We start from the raw sequence: 12,922 nt of genomic DNA on the forward strand, positions 1-12,922 counted from the left end.
TATGCTACACATGTCCTCTGTGAATATTAAATGCTTATCGGCATGAGCAAGATCTACGCCGCCGCCGGTAAAACAACTATTTAGTCCTTATACTATGTATAAAAATATTAGCTCGAGAGTATAGGACTGCTTGGTACAGTGTAATGAAAAAACATAATAAAATTTAATGCAAAGTCTTCCCACCTAGCCACAGAGATAAGATAATATCGTGCTTGAGCCAAGAAGAAGATCACGACATAATTATGAACCAATGTACTCTGTAAAAAAGTTTATCTATTATAGTAAAGGTAACCATAACCTTGCTGATACAGAAGTCAATTACGGGAAATAATGCTAACTTCTAAAGGATAAGCGTAAATAGATTCAAGTACTCTTACTTGTAAAAATAAAAGTACAAGACATATTTCCCAAAAAATAATAAACATTTCCAAAAAAACGACAGAAGACAGTGGTATAGCACAGTTATTACGTTCAGCAATAAATACCGATTTTCACTATACTCCGACTGTCCTATTTTTGGACAATATCCTAGTTAACAGTACCCAGTATTGCTAATTGTGAGTCGGTACTTGATAATTAAAAAAAAATAAATTTACTTCTATGATTACAATATAAATTTGGTTGTTTTTTAAAGAATATTATATATAAAAAAACAATGCCAGGTAAGGGGGCTGTGTCAGTTAGTGATTTGAATTCACGTGACTATTGACACTAAGATAAAAACCAACTAGCAGCAATGATTACCAATGAGTTTAATCTATTACTTTTTTTTATTTCAAAGAAGAATGTATCAAAATATCCAACCAATGAGTAACATAAAAATAAAAATACTATTTACTGTAGTTTTTTACGTCTTAGTTTTTTTTTATTTTTTTGCCATGTTTAACATGCCAGATCAATCATTGGCATACTATTTAATATTATATTATAATTAAATAAATTTAAAACTTTATTAATATAAAAATCTTCATAAAAGTTGATCATAAAAGAAACAAAAGAATTTTTTAAAGTGATTTTACATTTTATCAGTTAACTACTAAATTAATAACTATCGAAATTAATTTTTGAAAATTGTTAAATATAATTTAAAAATATGCCTTTTTATTTATTTGATTTCTTTCTATATTTTTGTCTGCATTTGGCCACACAACCACACTACTTAATTTTATTTTTGCATGACTAAACCTTAGAAATTTCCCAATCTCTTGTGCATGAATGAATACGTGATGCATTTATTATATTTAAATTTAAACGACATGATTTGGGGTATTGGAAATAACATGTCACTAGTTTTGGTAAGTATTTTTTCTTAATTTTCCAACAATACACTCAAACACTATATACTCTATTTATATTTTATGAAAAACTAATTTTAACTTATATTTAAATGACTGAATATATTAGATATTACCTACATAATTACAAAAAAAAAAACATTTTTTTTTTCAACCATGAAATACATATAGACCTATTTAAATTTCATCCAAGAAGGAATAACCTGCTAAATAACTTAAACAGGAAGTTTGGAAAAAGATTAATAACGTAAATGTTTGGAAAAACGGTTAATAATAGATTTTTTGATAAGCATAAATAATAAAAAAAAAATCGACCACTTTCATCCGTCAGACAGGACAGTCGAAAAAAAAAGTTCCGTCAGACAATATGAAAAGTTATTTTTACGGCTGTTAATGAAAGTATCCTGATAAAATTAGCTGGTTATCTCTTAATTTCGCCACAGTTTTTTAAGAGATAAATCATAAACTTTTTTGCCGAGACTAACTACCAGTTATCGTTGTCGATAATGTCGGATCATTATAATAAATAAAATTCATATTTTGTCTTTTAATAGCCCCTTCTGGTTTATACCTGGACATAAGCCTTCCTTTGCGTTTTCCATATTCGCCTGTCTTGAGCTATCTGGTGCCAGTTTCTCTCTGCCTTTTCTTTGATGTCGTCAATCCATCTTCTTGAAATCTTTCTATGTCTCGTTTATATGATTTTGGTCACCGTTGTATTAGTCTTTTTATCCACTTCTCTTTGGTCTCTCTTGCGTATGTCTTGCTCATTTTCATTTAGAAATTACGATAGCCTCGGTAACATTTGCTTGGTTTGATTTCTTCCATCTTTGTTTCTCATATGATCTCTTAAACTTATATTTACCATGAATCTCTCCAAGAGTAATGGGGTGTAGCTACATCTTGCTGTACACAATTTCATGAAGCTGGTACATAGTCTTTGAAACTTTTCAACAATTTTTTATAATTTTAATGCCTTGCCATTTTTAGGGCAACACTGATACATATTGCCGTTCTTGAAATTATATTGTCTATTAAATTTTGATAGAAAAAATGTAGGTTTCTATTTAAAATAACAAATGGACGACTTCACGGCATGGTGACGTCATCGTAGTTTCAGTTATCCAAAATATAAGCAAAACTAAATTTAAAAATCGACCTGTCTCGGCGTTTTTTGCTTAAGTGGTACCTAATGGAAACCAACAGATACATATTATACTTATTTTTATGTGTATAAGTCACTACATAATAAAAAAATAATAATTTGAAAATAAAAATGAATACACAACAAATAAAATCTAACTATTATAAATTGTAGATTAAAAGAGTCATTTGGCTACATATATCTTTTCACATTACAATCTAAAAGAAGTTTTGACGTACACTTTACATCTATGTTTTGGCTTTACTACCTGCTGTTGAGCCTCTTTTGAATTGAGAAACCTTTTGCTTAACACGTACATAAAATATTTCCCCGCTTTCAATTTAAATTGCTCGCTTTACCTGCTTCAATCCTTGCTGAGCTTCATCAAGGTACTTTTCTGTAGTTACTCTCCATTTTTGGAAGTATGGTTTGTAATGGGATCCACTTCCATAGTTTCCGGAAAACTGAAACTACTTTGTTTATTAGTTCCTGATCTATTCTTGTCTCATCATCATCATCAATGGCGCTACAACTCTTCGTGAGTCTTTGCCGCGTTTACTATTGCCTTCTATGTTTGTCAGTCCTGTGCCAGTAATTCCCACTGTCACACTCCCATTTTCTCTAGATCTTCTTTGACTGAATTCTTGTCTAAGAGAAGTTAAAAAATGTCTCACTTGTTTTTTCACTCGCTTACAACAGAGCTCCGTATGTTGCAAAATAGCTAAGGAAACCTGATATTCGAAGTTAACCCTTCTTAGCGTCAATACAGTCATGACCATCTCATAGAATTAAAGATCACGTTAGTATGGATAGCTGTTCAATCCCAACAAAATCTTATGGCAGCCGAATTAGGATAACTAACCATAAAAAAAATAGATGAAAAACCAAATAATTTACCAAAAATAAGTTTAAGACGAGCAAGAAAAAAAATTACTTCCTTTACAAAGCTTACAAATAATAAATATTGTTTTACACGGATTTTCAGTAATGTCACATATAATTATTGACCTGACCTCGAACTTCGTGTAAGGAATCATTTAACTCCTAGAAAACATTAAGCACACATGCAGCACCACAAAAAATTGCCCTTCTCTTAGATCGATTCTAAAAAGTCACGTAACGTACTATTCTGATTATTATTCTTTATTATTCTAGAAGTCTATTCAATATTCATAATAAAAACATTAACAATGATACAGAAAGTGCTTGTAATCCCGAAAAAACTTCACCCCTTTATTAGCTTTTAAAAAGGGGGAGTTTTTTACAGCTTCTCGGCCCGATTTAAACGGCTACAATACCTTACAAATTTTATTAAACCAAATTAAATTAATACGCGATTTTTCCCGCCGAGCATTTTTTTAAAAATCATTTCTATCTGGATTAGACGAGACGCGACGGTGCGAAAAATAAACAAAACGGGTTTTGAAAAATAATTTTACGCCCTTTATTTGAACTGGAACAAAATTAAAAAGCATTCGAGTGCAAAAATATTGGATTTTATTCCGAGAATATTATTCGGCTGTTTTTTGTATTCTTTTGCATCTCGAGATACACTGCTTTAAGAATGTAAAGTCTATCAATATTAGGGCGACTCAGTCCAGTTGTCAAAGATGCTTATTCATATTTCATCCTGTGTGTAAAATCTATGTAAAAGGCCCATTCAAATAAGACAAAGATATACCAAAAGAAATGCTATTATTATATTCTCCAAGTATTTAAAAGAAAAAGGATTCGACTAAATAACACAAAAAATTAGAGGACAGTACGGGGTACAATGACTTGACACAATTTATTGACTATCGAAAAGCATTGACTGAAAACAACTGGAGTTGGCGAACAAGACTTGCAAATTATCTCAGAACTATACTGGCACCAAACGGCAACAATTGAAATAGAGTACACAACATCCGAAGACATACAAATCCGACGAGGAGTGAGACAGGGTTGCGTCTTATAACCGCTACTCTTTAATTTGTATTCGGAGTCTATATTTAGAGAAACATTAGACGTGGTCCAAGGCGAAATTAAGATTAACGGAATCAGCATAGACAACATCAGATATGCTGACGATACCGTCTTAATAGCAAGCAACGCACAAGAACTACAAAATATAATAAATGCGGTAGTTCACCACAGCGAAATGTTCGGTTTACATCTAAACGTTTCCAAAACTAAAACTTTAGTATTTTCAAAGACACAAATAAACGTACAGGTGTATGCCAACGGTCAAATAATAGAACAGGTAAATTCCATAAAATATTTGGGAACAAATATCAATAGTCAGTGTAATCCAAAAAAAGAAATCCTATCAAGAATCGAACAAGCAAGAAAAACATTCATGAGCATGAAAACATTTTTTCAAGACCAGATCTTAGTCTACAGCTAAGAATCCGAATGATCAGAAGTTACGTTTTTTCTGTCTTACTGTATGGCTGTGAAAGTTGGACAATGGACTCTGAAATAGAAAAAAGAATAGATGCCTTTGAGATGTATATATACAGACGAATGTTGAGGATTCCATGGGTACAAAGAGTTACTAATGTTGAGGTACTTCGTCGCATGTGTAAACAAAAAGAATTAGTAAGAATAATCAAAGAGAGGAAAATGCAATACTTGGGTCATGTGTTGAGAGGCGAAAGATATGAATTACTTCAAGTTATACTGGAAGGAAAAGTACAGGGCAAAAGATCAGTAGGAAGACGCCAGAACTCGTGGCTGAAAGACCTGAGGAGATGGTTCGACCGCTCATCCGTAGAGATCTTTCGCGCAGCAGTTTCCAAAACTACAATTGCCATTTGGATCGCCAACCTTCGAAAGGAGACCGCGCAATGAGAAGAAGACGGGGTACAAGAACTGATCATCACGTGGCATGTTCCACGATAATAAGTTACAATAAATATAAAAGATATTTAGTTTAAACAAATTACAATCAAGTAAAAATTTCTGATGTATAAAAATATACCATCATTCATCAAAAGTTTTTAATTCATTGTAAGTCGGTTTAAACAATGTTATACAGCCAATTACTGGGATTTTTCCTTTTAATTTGTATATTTAGTAACTCCATGCAGGAAAACTTTCTCAAAAGCAGATGATTTTGGTGTAGGTGCATGATATTGAATTTTACGTGAAAAACCATGTTGTATAAATGCGTTACCTAAGTTACATCAGTTACGGATTCAGCTATAAGAGAGATGGCCGATCTGTCTTCAGTCCAAATAAAAGATGACTGAAAACTTCATCTTTTTATAGTCTTCATATATAATTAAAAACCAATTAAATCACTTGGTTTTATAGGCGGCCCCCAACGCCCCCGCTTGGATCCGCCACTGAGTTACATACTATTATATTTATAAAAAGCTACAAATAAAGCTGCAAAAAATATATATTATTCCGATATTGAAATTTGATCTGAATTTAAATACAGTTACTGATTTTATAGCTTTCAAAAATTTGACGTAAACAATTAATTCATTTAATCAGTACTCCATTTAAAATATATCTCAATATTCTTAATTATAAATGCCAACTTTAAATCAAATGTTTAAATTTAATCTGAGGTTTCCTCTCTGAGTTCTAAAATAACTTTGCCTTATAATAGTGTGGAAACACACAACAGGAGCAGAAGGAAATAAAATAAATCTAAATGGTCCAAAAATTAAATATATTGATGAAATACCTTAAAAAATGTTCAACTACTATCTATAGCAAACACCTATCGTGACAACTGAAAACTGCGCAACCACGAAAGTAATAATTCGCTTTACTACATGACCTATACTACTTTACATAACTTATAAACAAAAAGCAAATTTATAAATTTAATAAAGTATTTTCTTTTCCGTTTCATAACTTTATATCTCTGTACTAGTGTCCTAAAATTTGAATAGACCGCTTGACTTTTAATTTCTTTCAGTTCTAAAATTGACCCAGATACCACCACTTCTCCCACTTTTTCAAACACTTTCGATAAAAATTACTTTTTAATTCACACAACTTAATTTTCTTCTACCGTTCAAACTAATCGGGCTGCAATATATTTTTTTTTTTTTCAGATGTTATTCTTTTTTCGACCAGGAACAGACTCTTTTTCTCTGCTTTCAAGATCCCATCAAACATACAACTTCTCAATCACTTTTCTATTTTCAATCAATGACCTTTTAATATTTCAAACAACACAGAATTCAAAGTTTCTACGAAATGCATCAAATTAATTTTTTCTTGCTTTCTTACGTAAATTAAATTTCTAAAATTTTCCGTTTTTGACAAGACAATAGCTGAATAGCTAGGCACTTAATATAGAGGAAGAAGAAGAAAACCTGAAAGACCAAAGATATTAGGTAATGGGAAAAGATGAGAAGGAACAGGAACCACCGACGATTCTTGAAGTTAAAAATACAGTTAAAAAACTAGCCAGAAGCAAATCAACCGGAATAGATAATCTCCCAGCTAAACTATATAAAGAAGGTGGCCATGATACCATATTGGCATTACAGCAGCTTATAAAAGAAATATGGACACAGAAATCCCTCTCCAATGATTGGAATATTAAAATACTTTGCACCATACACAAAAAAAGGAGATATCTTTGTTTGCGTATAAAATATTTTCCACAGACTATGTCACCGTAAGGCACCATATGCATGACGGATAGTAGGAAAATACCAAGCTGGTTTCAGAGGTATTAAATCGACAATTCATCAGATTGCAACCCTAAAACAAATTTTGGAAAAAACACTGGAATATGGCATAGATACTCATCACATATTTATAGAGTACAAAGCTGCCTACGACTCTGTGAATAGAAGAGAAATGTTCAAAGTAATGAAAGAGCTTGGAATACCAAATCAGTTAGTAAATTTAATAAAATTAACTCTTGAAAAAGTTGAATGTAGAGTACGAATTCCGGGGAACTGTCTAAACCTTTTAAAACAAATAAAGGGCTGCGCCAGGGAGACCCTCTCTCCTGTATACTGTTCAATCTGGCTCTAAAAAACTAATACGTATGTCACAAATCACAACCACTAGTGCAATATATAATAAATCAGTGCAAATCGTGGCCTATGCTGATGATATCCATATTGGCGGGAGACCGGAAAATGCTGTACGAGAGGCGTATGTAGCATTTAAAGAAAGAGCTACAAAAATGGATATAATAATAAACACCAACAAAACGAAGTATATGAAAATAAGCATACAACCACAAATCCTACGACCACTTGTTATAGAAAACGACGACATCGAAGCAGTGAACAAATTTGTGTACCTTAACACTGAAAATAATACTACCGCAGAGATAAACCGCAGAATTTGTACGGCCAACAGATGCCATTTTGGGCTCAATCTCCTCCTTAAATCCACAATTATATTGAGAAATACAAAAATAAAACTCTACAAAACAATAATACGCCCAGTCCTAACATATGGTTCATAGACCTGGACTCTAACAAAAAATAATTAAAACAAAATAATGTTGCGAAAGAAAAGTACTAAGGCGAATCTATGGAGCAGTGAATGACAATAAAGTGTAGAGAAGACGATACAACTTCAAACTTTATAGAATATACCAGGGACCAGATATCGTAAAACATATTAAAATAGAACGTCTAAGGTGGATACAGCATGTAATGCGGATGGTATTAAATGACCCAGCTAGAAAAACGCTCCTTGATAGACCTATTGGTCAGAGAAGAAGAGGAAGACCCAGAACAATGTTTTTTTGATAACATCAATGAAGACATCAGAAATATGGGAATACGTGCTTGGCGGAGAAAGGCGATGGATAGAGACAACTGGAGAAAAATTCTTGAGAAGGCTAGGACCCAGGGTTGTAAAGCCAGAATGATGATGATGATAGCTGAATACGGTTAATCGCAGTTTTATAATTTCCTCGTGAAAGAAAACAATCTCAAAAGGTTTTTCCCTGAATTTTGAAATTAAACACTTTCTATTTATACAAGATTTAATTCTACCTAATACTTTCAATCTATTATCTATTACAATCTAAACTTTATTCACTGAATTTGTTTACACAAAAATGTTTACCGTAAAGTTCTTTGTAATATTTCCCGATATCACATGCTTTTATCCAGAAATAACCGTTTTTGTCAATTTTCTTCTTCTCTGTGTTTTAAAACTTTATGTATATTTCCAATTCATTTTAATATATTTTATATATAGCTTTATTGAGTTTTTTGAACTTTACTATATTAAATGAAGAATCAGTATTTCTTGGGTTTAGCTTTAATAATTACTGATAAGTTTGGAACTAGATTTTATTACTTCATTTATATCAACGTTTCGGCAGGTAATCCTTGTTGTTCAATCCTTGCTATGCATAAAATGTACATAATTAAGAACAAGAGGTTATTGTAAAACATATAATAAATTACCAAGAGGTAAAGCGAAACACTAACATTAAGAACGAATAGAGAGAATCATTTTTGGCTAGAATAAGTTAAACAAACCAAGAGAAAGAGAATACGCAAGAAGATAAGAACTGATGGGAGCTGGGTTAAGAGGTTAAGTAGCAAAATTATACCATTATTGTTAGATTCTTAATATTTTTTTCTTAAAGTAATTAACAGAAATGTTTAAATAATAAATTTAACTTTGCGTAATAATATTGCATATTTTATCAATATGCAACATCAGGAGATTTAATTATAGTCTTATTGTATTTTGCATTTAAAACTTAATAAATGAAAGATTAAAAAATGTTTCGTTTCTGTAATGATATACAAACGAATCTAAAATTGTACTAAACGCTTTAACTACGGTTTAAAATATCTCTCCTAATTATTTGCCTCATTTTGGAAACTTATTCCAGTCTTAAATTTCGGCGTGTAGTGTACGCCACCTCAAGACCCCGCGACTTTGTATATTTATGTTCTGAGATGTAACGTGTTGATCCGAACTGAAAGGGTAAAATACGACCGGAAGCGGAAGTTTGGCGGGAAAGACACCCCAAAAACCGAGGATGAAAATTCTTATGAATTCCTTAAAGCCATTTATTAAGTAATAAGGACACCCCGGTTACCTTTATCTTTCCAATGTGTGTCGTCCTCGTTGTTGTCGCCGCATACCTATTTGTATTTATTCTTTTGTCTAATTTTCTATTTGTTTTTTTGTGCAAATGTTAGTAATTTATAACCAGAGTTTGGTACTTTTGTGAATAAACGAGATTGCTTTTACTAATTAGTGTTGTATTTTCTGTATAAAGGTTTTCCTAATAATATAATCAATCCAACAATTTAATACTATCCTTTACTTAGTAACCAGTACTTAGAAGAGAGGTACCATTGCTTAAAATGAGAATAGAATTACTTTTGAAAGATTCAGTAAAAGTTAAACTTAAAAAGAAATCAAAATACTGTAAATTTATCAAGCACCCCACAGGTCTTTCGTAAAATCATATCGTTTTCTGACCGTCTGTTTATTTGTATGTATGTGGGATAAATATTTAAGGAAAAGTTCCAAAAGCTGGAAACTCGTTACATATGTTCCACCTGCTCCTTTCAAAAAGCCTAATGAGACAACGTTGTAGATAACTAGATAGAGAAGGCGCAGAATCTTGAAAGAATATGACAACAACACTTAATTTATTAAGCCTTCGACAGGTCCTTCTTCAAGTCATGTCATTTTATTCCCCTTTGTGTGTCCGTTCATTTTTTGCAATAACTCTTAAAGAAAATGTCCTAGGATATTAAAAATATTGAAACTTAATATATTGGTTTTTGCAGACATAAGAAAGAAGCAACCCTATTGAGGTCAATTTCAGGTCAATTCATGTCCGCTCAAAAAAGACGCGGAGTCTCAAAAGATTCTATGGTGTCCTGTACGACTGTATTGGTTTTAATTATGATTTAAAAAGTTTATATGGATTATTTAAAACTTCTTCTTCTTCTTCTTCTTCTTCTTCTTCTTTAACTTGTTCCTTTTGTGAGTGTCTTCTTCATTTAAACCTAGCTGTCTCAAGGCCTCTGCCATACTGAAATTAATCTTTCCTCGATTTTTTTCTATCTCTCTTTACATCAACTTCTGACAGCTCTATCCTTCGTTCCACATAGTTCTCATTTCTATGTCTGACGTGACCAAACTATTGCAGTCTTTGTTTTTGATCTTTTTTTGAGACTGCCGTCACCCCGGACCTTTTTCTCATCACGTTATTCCTAATCTTGTCCCATTTGGTCTTAACCAACATCTGCCGTACCATTGTCATTTAGGTCTACCTCCATATTCTCTTTTTCAACCTTCTTTACAGGCCACACTTAACCTTTATACATTAAGGCAGGCCTCACCACGCTCCTGTATATTTTTCCTTTCAGCTCACCCGTGATTTTTCGATCACAGAGTAGCCTGACCATTCACTTTCAGTTAAACCAACCAGCCTGTATTCTGTGGTAATACCTCGATCTAGTATCCCATTATCTGTTATGTAGTAGTCAAGGTGTTCCCCTACTCGTCCTAGTTCTCTCCAGCATTTACATATAACCAACTATTCCTGTTGCTCCCAACCACATATACTTTGTTTTAAACCTGCTAAACTTGAGTATTTTCTCTTCAATAGATCTTATGTAAGCCTCCAACATTTCTTTGCTCTCCCCAACAAAATATATGTAATCTTGTGCCTTAGTGACCAGTGATAAGGATCTTATAAGATCCTTATATTGAGTAACTTATGTCCCCAAAGAGTGAAAAAAATATACAACAATGCATTGTGTACGAGCATCCTGTGAACATGACGTGTTCAAAATTTGGATAGTGTTGTAGTATACTGATATAAAGTCCACCAAAGACCTTTAATTACAATAATACATAGTTGAGATGATATTTATTATAATATGTAAACAAAAAACACCAATTGCTGAAAGTATACCCTCATAATTATTGAAAACCTATTAAAAATAGAGGTGGGATGAATTATTGGAACAGTTCCAAAATCCCAACAATTGAGGTAGTCCAAAGTATCCCTATGTTAACAATAATTGCGACTAAAATCATAAATAGGTTTTAACTAGAAAAAGTAATATAATAATAATGCTACTGATTGAAAATTTATGAAATGACTTGGAGTCAGTCAACTTGGAGTCACCAGACATCCTCAACATTTTCAGAAAACGAAATTTGAAGACAAGCTTATTTTTATGGCATGTTCTAATTGATTACCTGCCTGGTTATGAATTAATCAGTTTATGTTGATATTTTCTGCAGATCGGATTTGGACTGAAACGTCCAAAAAAATTATTTCAAATTTTGGGTAGCGATAATCAAATTAGTAGTAGATACTTCAGGATTGCCACTACATTTATTGATGCTTATTAAAATATCTTCTGATATATTGCATTATTGTTAGTAATATAAGGAAAAGTGTTGAATAAAAAGTTTTGGATAATTAACTGTATTGACGAGTTCATAAAAGTATAAGGACGAACAAAATTTTACATATTCAGTACAAAAAATAATTAATCAAGATTATGTGGGTGTATTTTCAGTAAGCAAAAACTCACAGTGTTCGAAAAATGTGGAGTCAAATTCGCTATAATGAGATGTGCTACAAAAAAAGAGTAGAAAAGTGCTCTCATTCCAATTATATGCGAAGCTCCGCTTATTATAGTCCCCGAGACTAGTCTACATATTTTTTAACTTAATTTATTCCTACCAATACTAATTACTGCATAAATTTGTTAGGCCAGGCGCAAATCACGGCCCATTTTGGCACTCCATTAAACAAAACTTCTAAAGACAGTAATCGAGTGAATTCGTCCATATTTTTTCCCTATATAAATTGAACACAATTCAATAACTCTTATACTTTCGGCGAATGGGGTGTTACCGATTGCTAGGGGTGAATATTAAGGGTGTCAATAAGTATCGGTTCTGAATATGGGGGAAAAAATCACCCTTCACACGTTTCGGATGAAGATGAAATTTCGTGAATGAAATGTGTTCTCGTTCGGAGTTCGTTATTAAAAGGTGAAAAAACTTTCATATTTGCTAAGACTTGAGGAGAAAGTACGGCTGAATATATAAAAAACTAGACTTTTTAAATTTTAAAAAGTTCTTTTCTTACTTAAAACCACATCCTAAAAAATAATCTCTATGAGTCGGCAGAGTGTTTAAAAACTTCTTTATCATTCGGCAGACGGAAAGTTGTATAAAACAAAAAACTTTCTGAACTATGTCCTGAACTATGTCAAGGAATAATATTTGATTCTGAGTATAGAGTCTTTCCCCATATGTATGAATATTTGTAATATTTGTTAGTATTTTGCTTTTATTATCTATTGCATCTGTAATTTGATTTATTGTGTTTCACATGTCAGATTTCAAATCCTTGTTATTATTTCCAATATATCATTCAAAAGAATATATAGCTTTACGTTCTTAAACAAAAACGACACTGTTCGACTTTTCTTTTTAAATAAAATAACAAATAGTAAAAACAAAGTAGTCATTCACTAATATGGTAGCTCTGTATATT

General features: G+C 32.1%; 1 protein-coding gene across 2 annotated transcripts in view; it reads left to right on the top strand.

Annotated features, from left to right (window-relative positions):
• Nucleotides 1–12,922, top strand: part of dati (zinc finger protein datilografo) — a 340,370-nt gene that overhangs the window by 88,149 nt on the left and 239,299 nt on the right. The window lies entirely within an intron of this gene.

This window comes from Diabrotica undecimpunctata, chromosome 3, assembly GCF_040954645.1.
Source record: "Diabrotica undecimpunctata isolate CICGRU chromosome 3, icDiaUnde3, whole genome shotgun sequence".
Classification (NCBI taxonomy): Eukaryota; Metazoa; Arthropoda; class Insecta; order Coleoptera; family Chrysomelidae; genus Diabrotica; species Diabrotica undecimpunctata.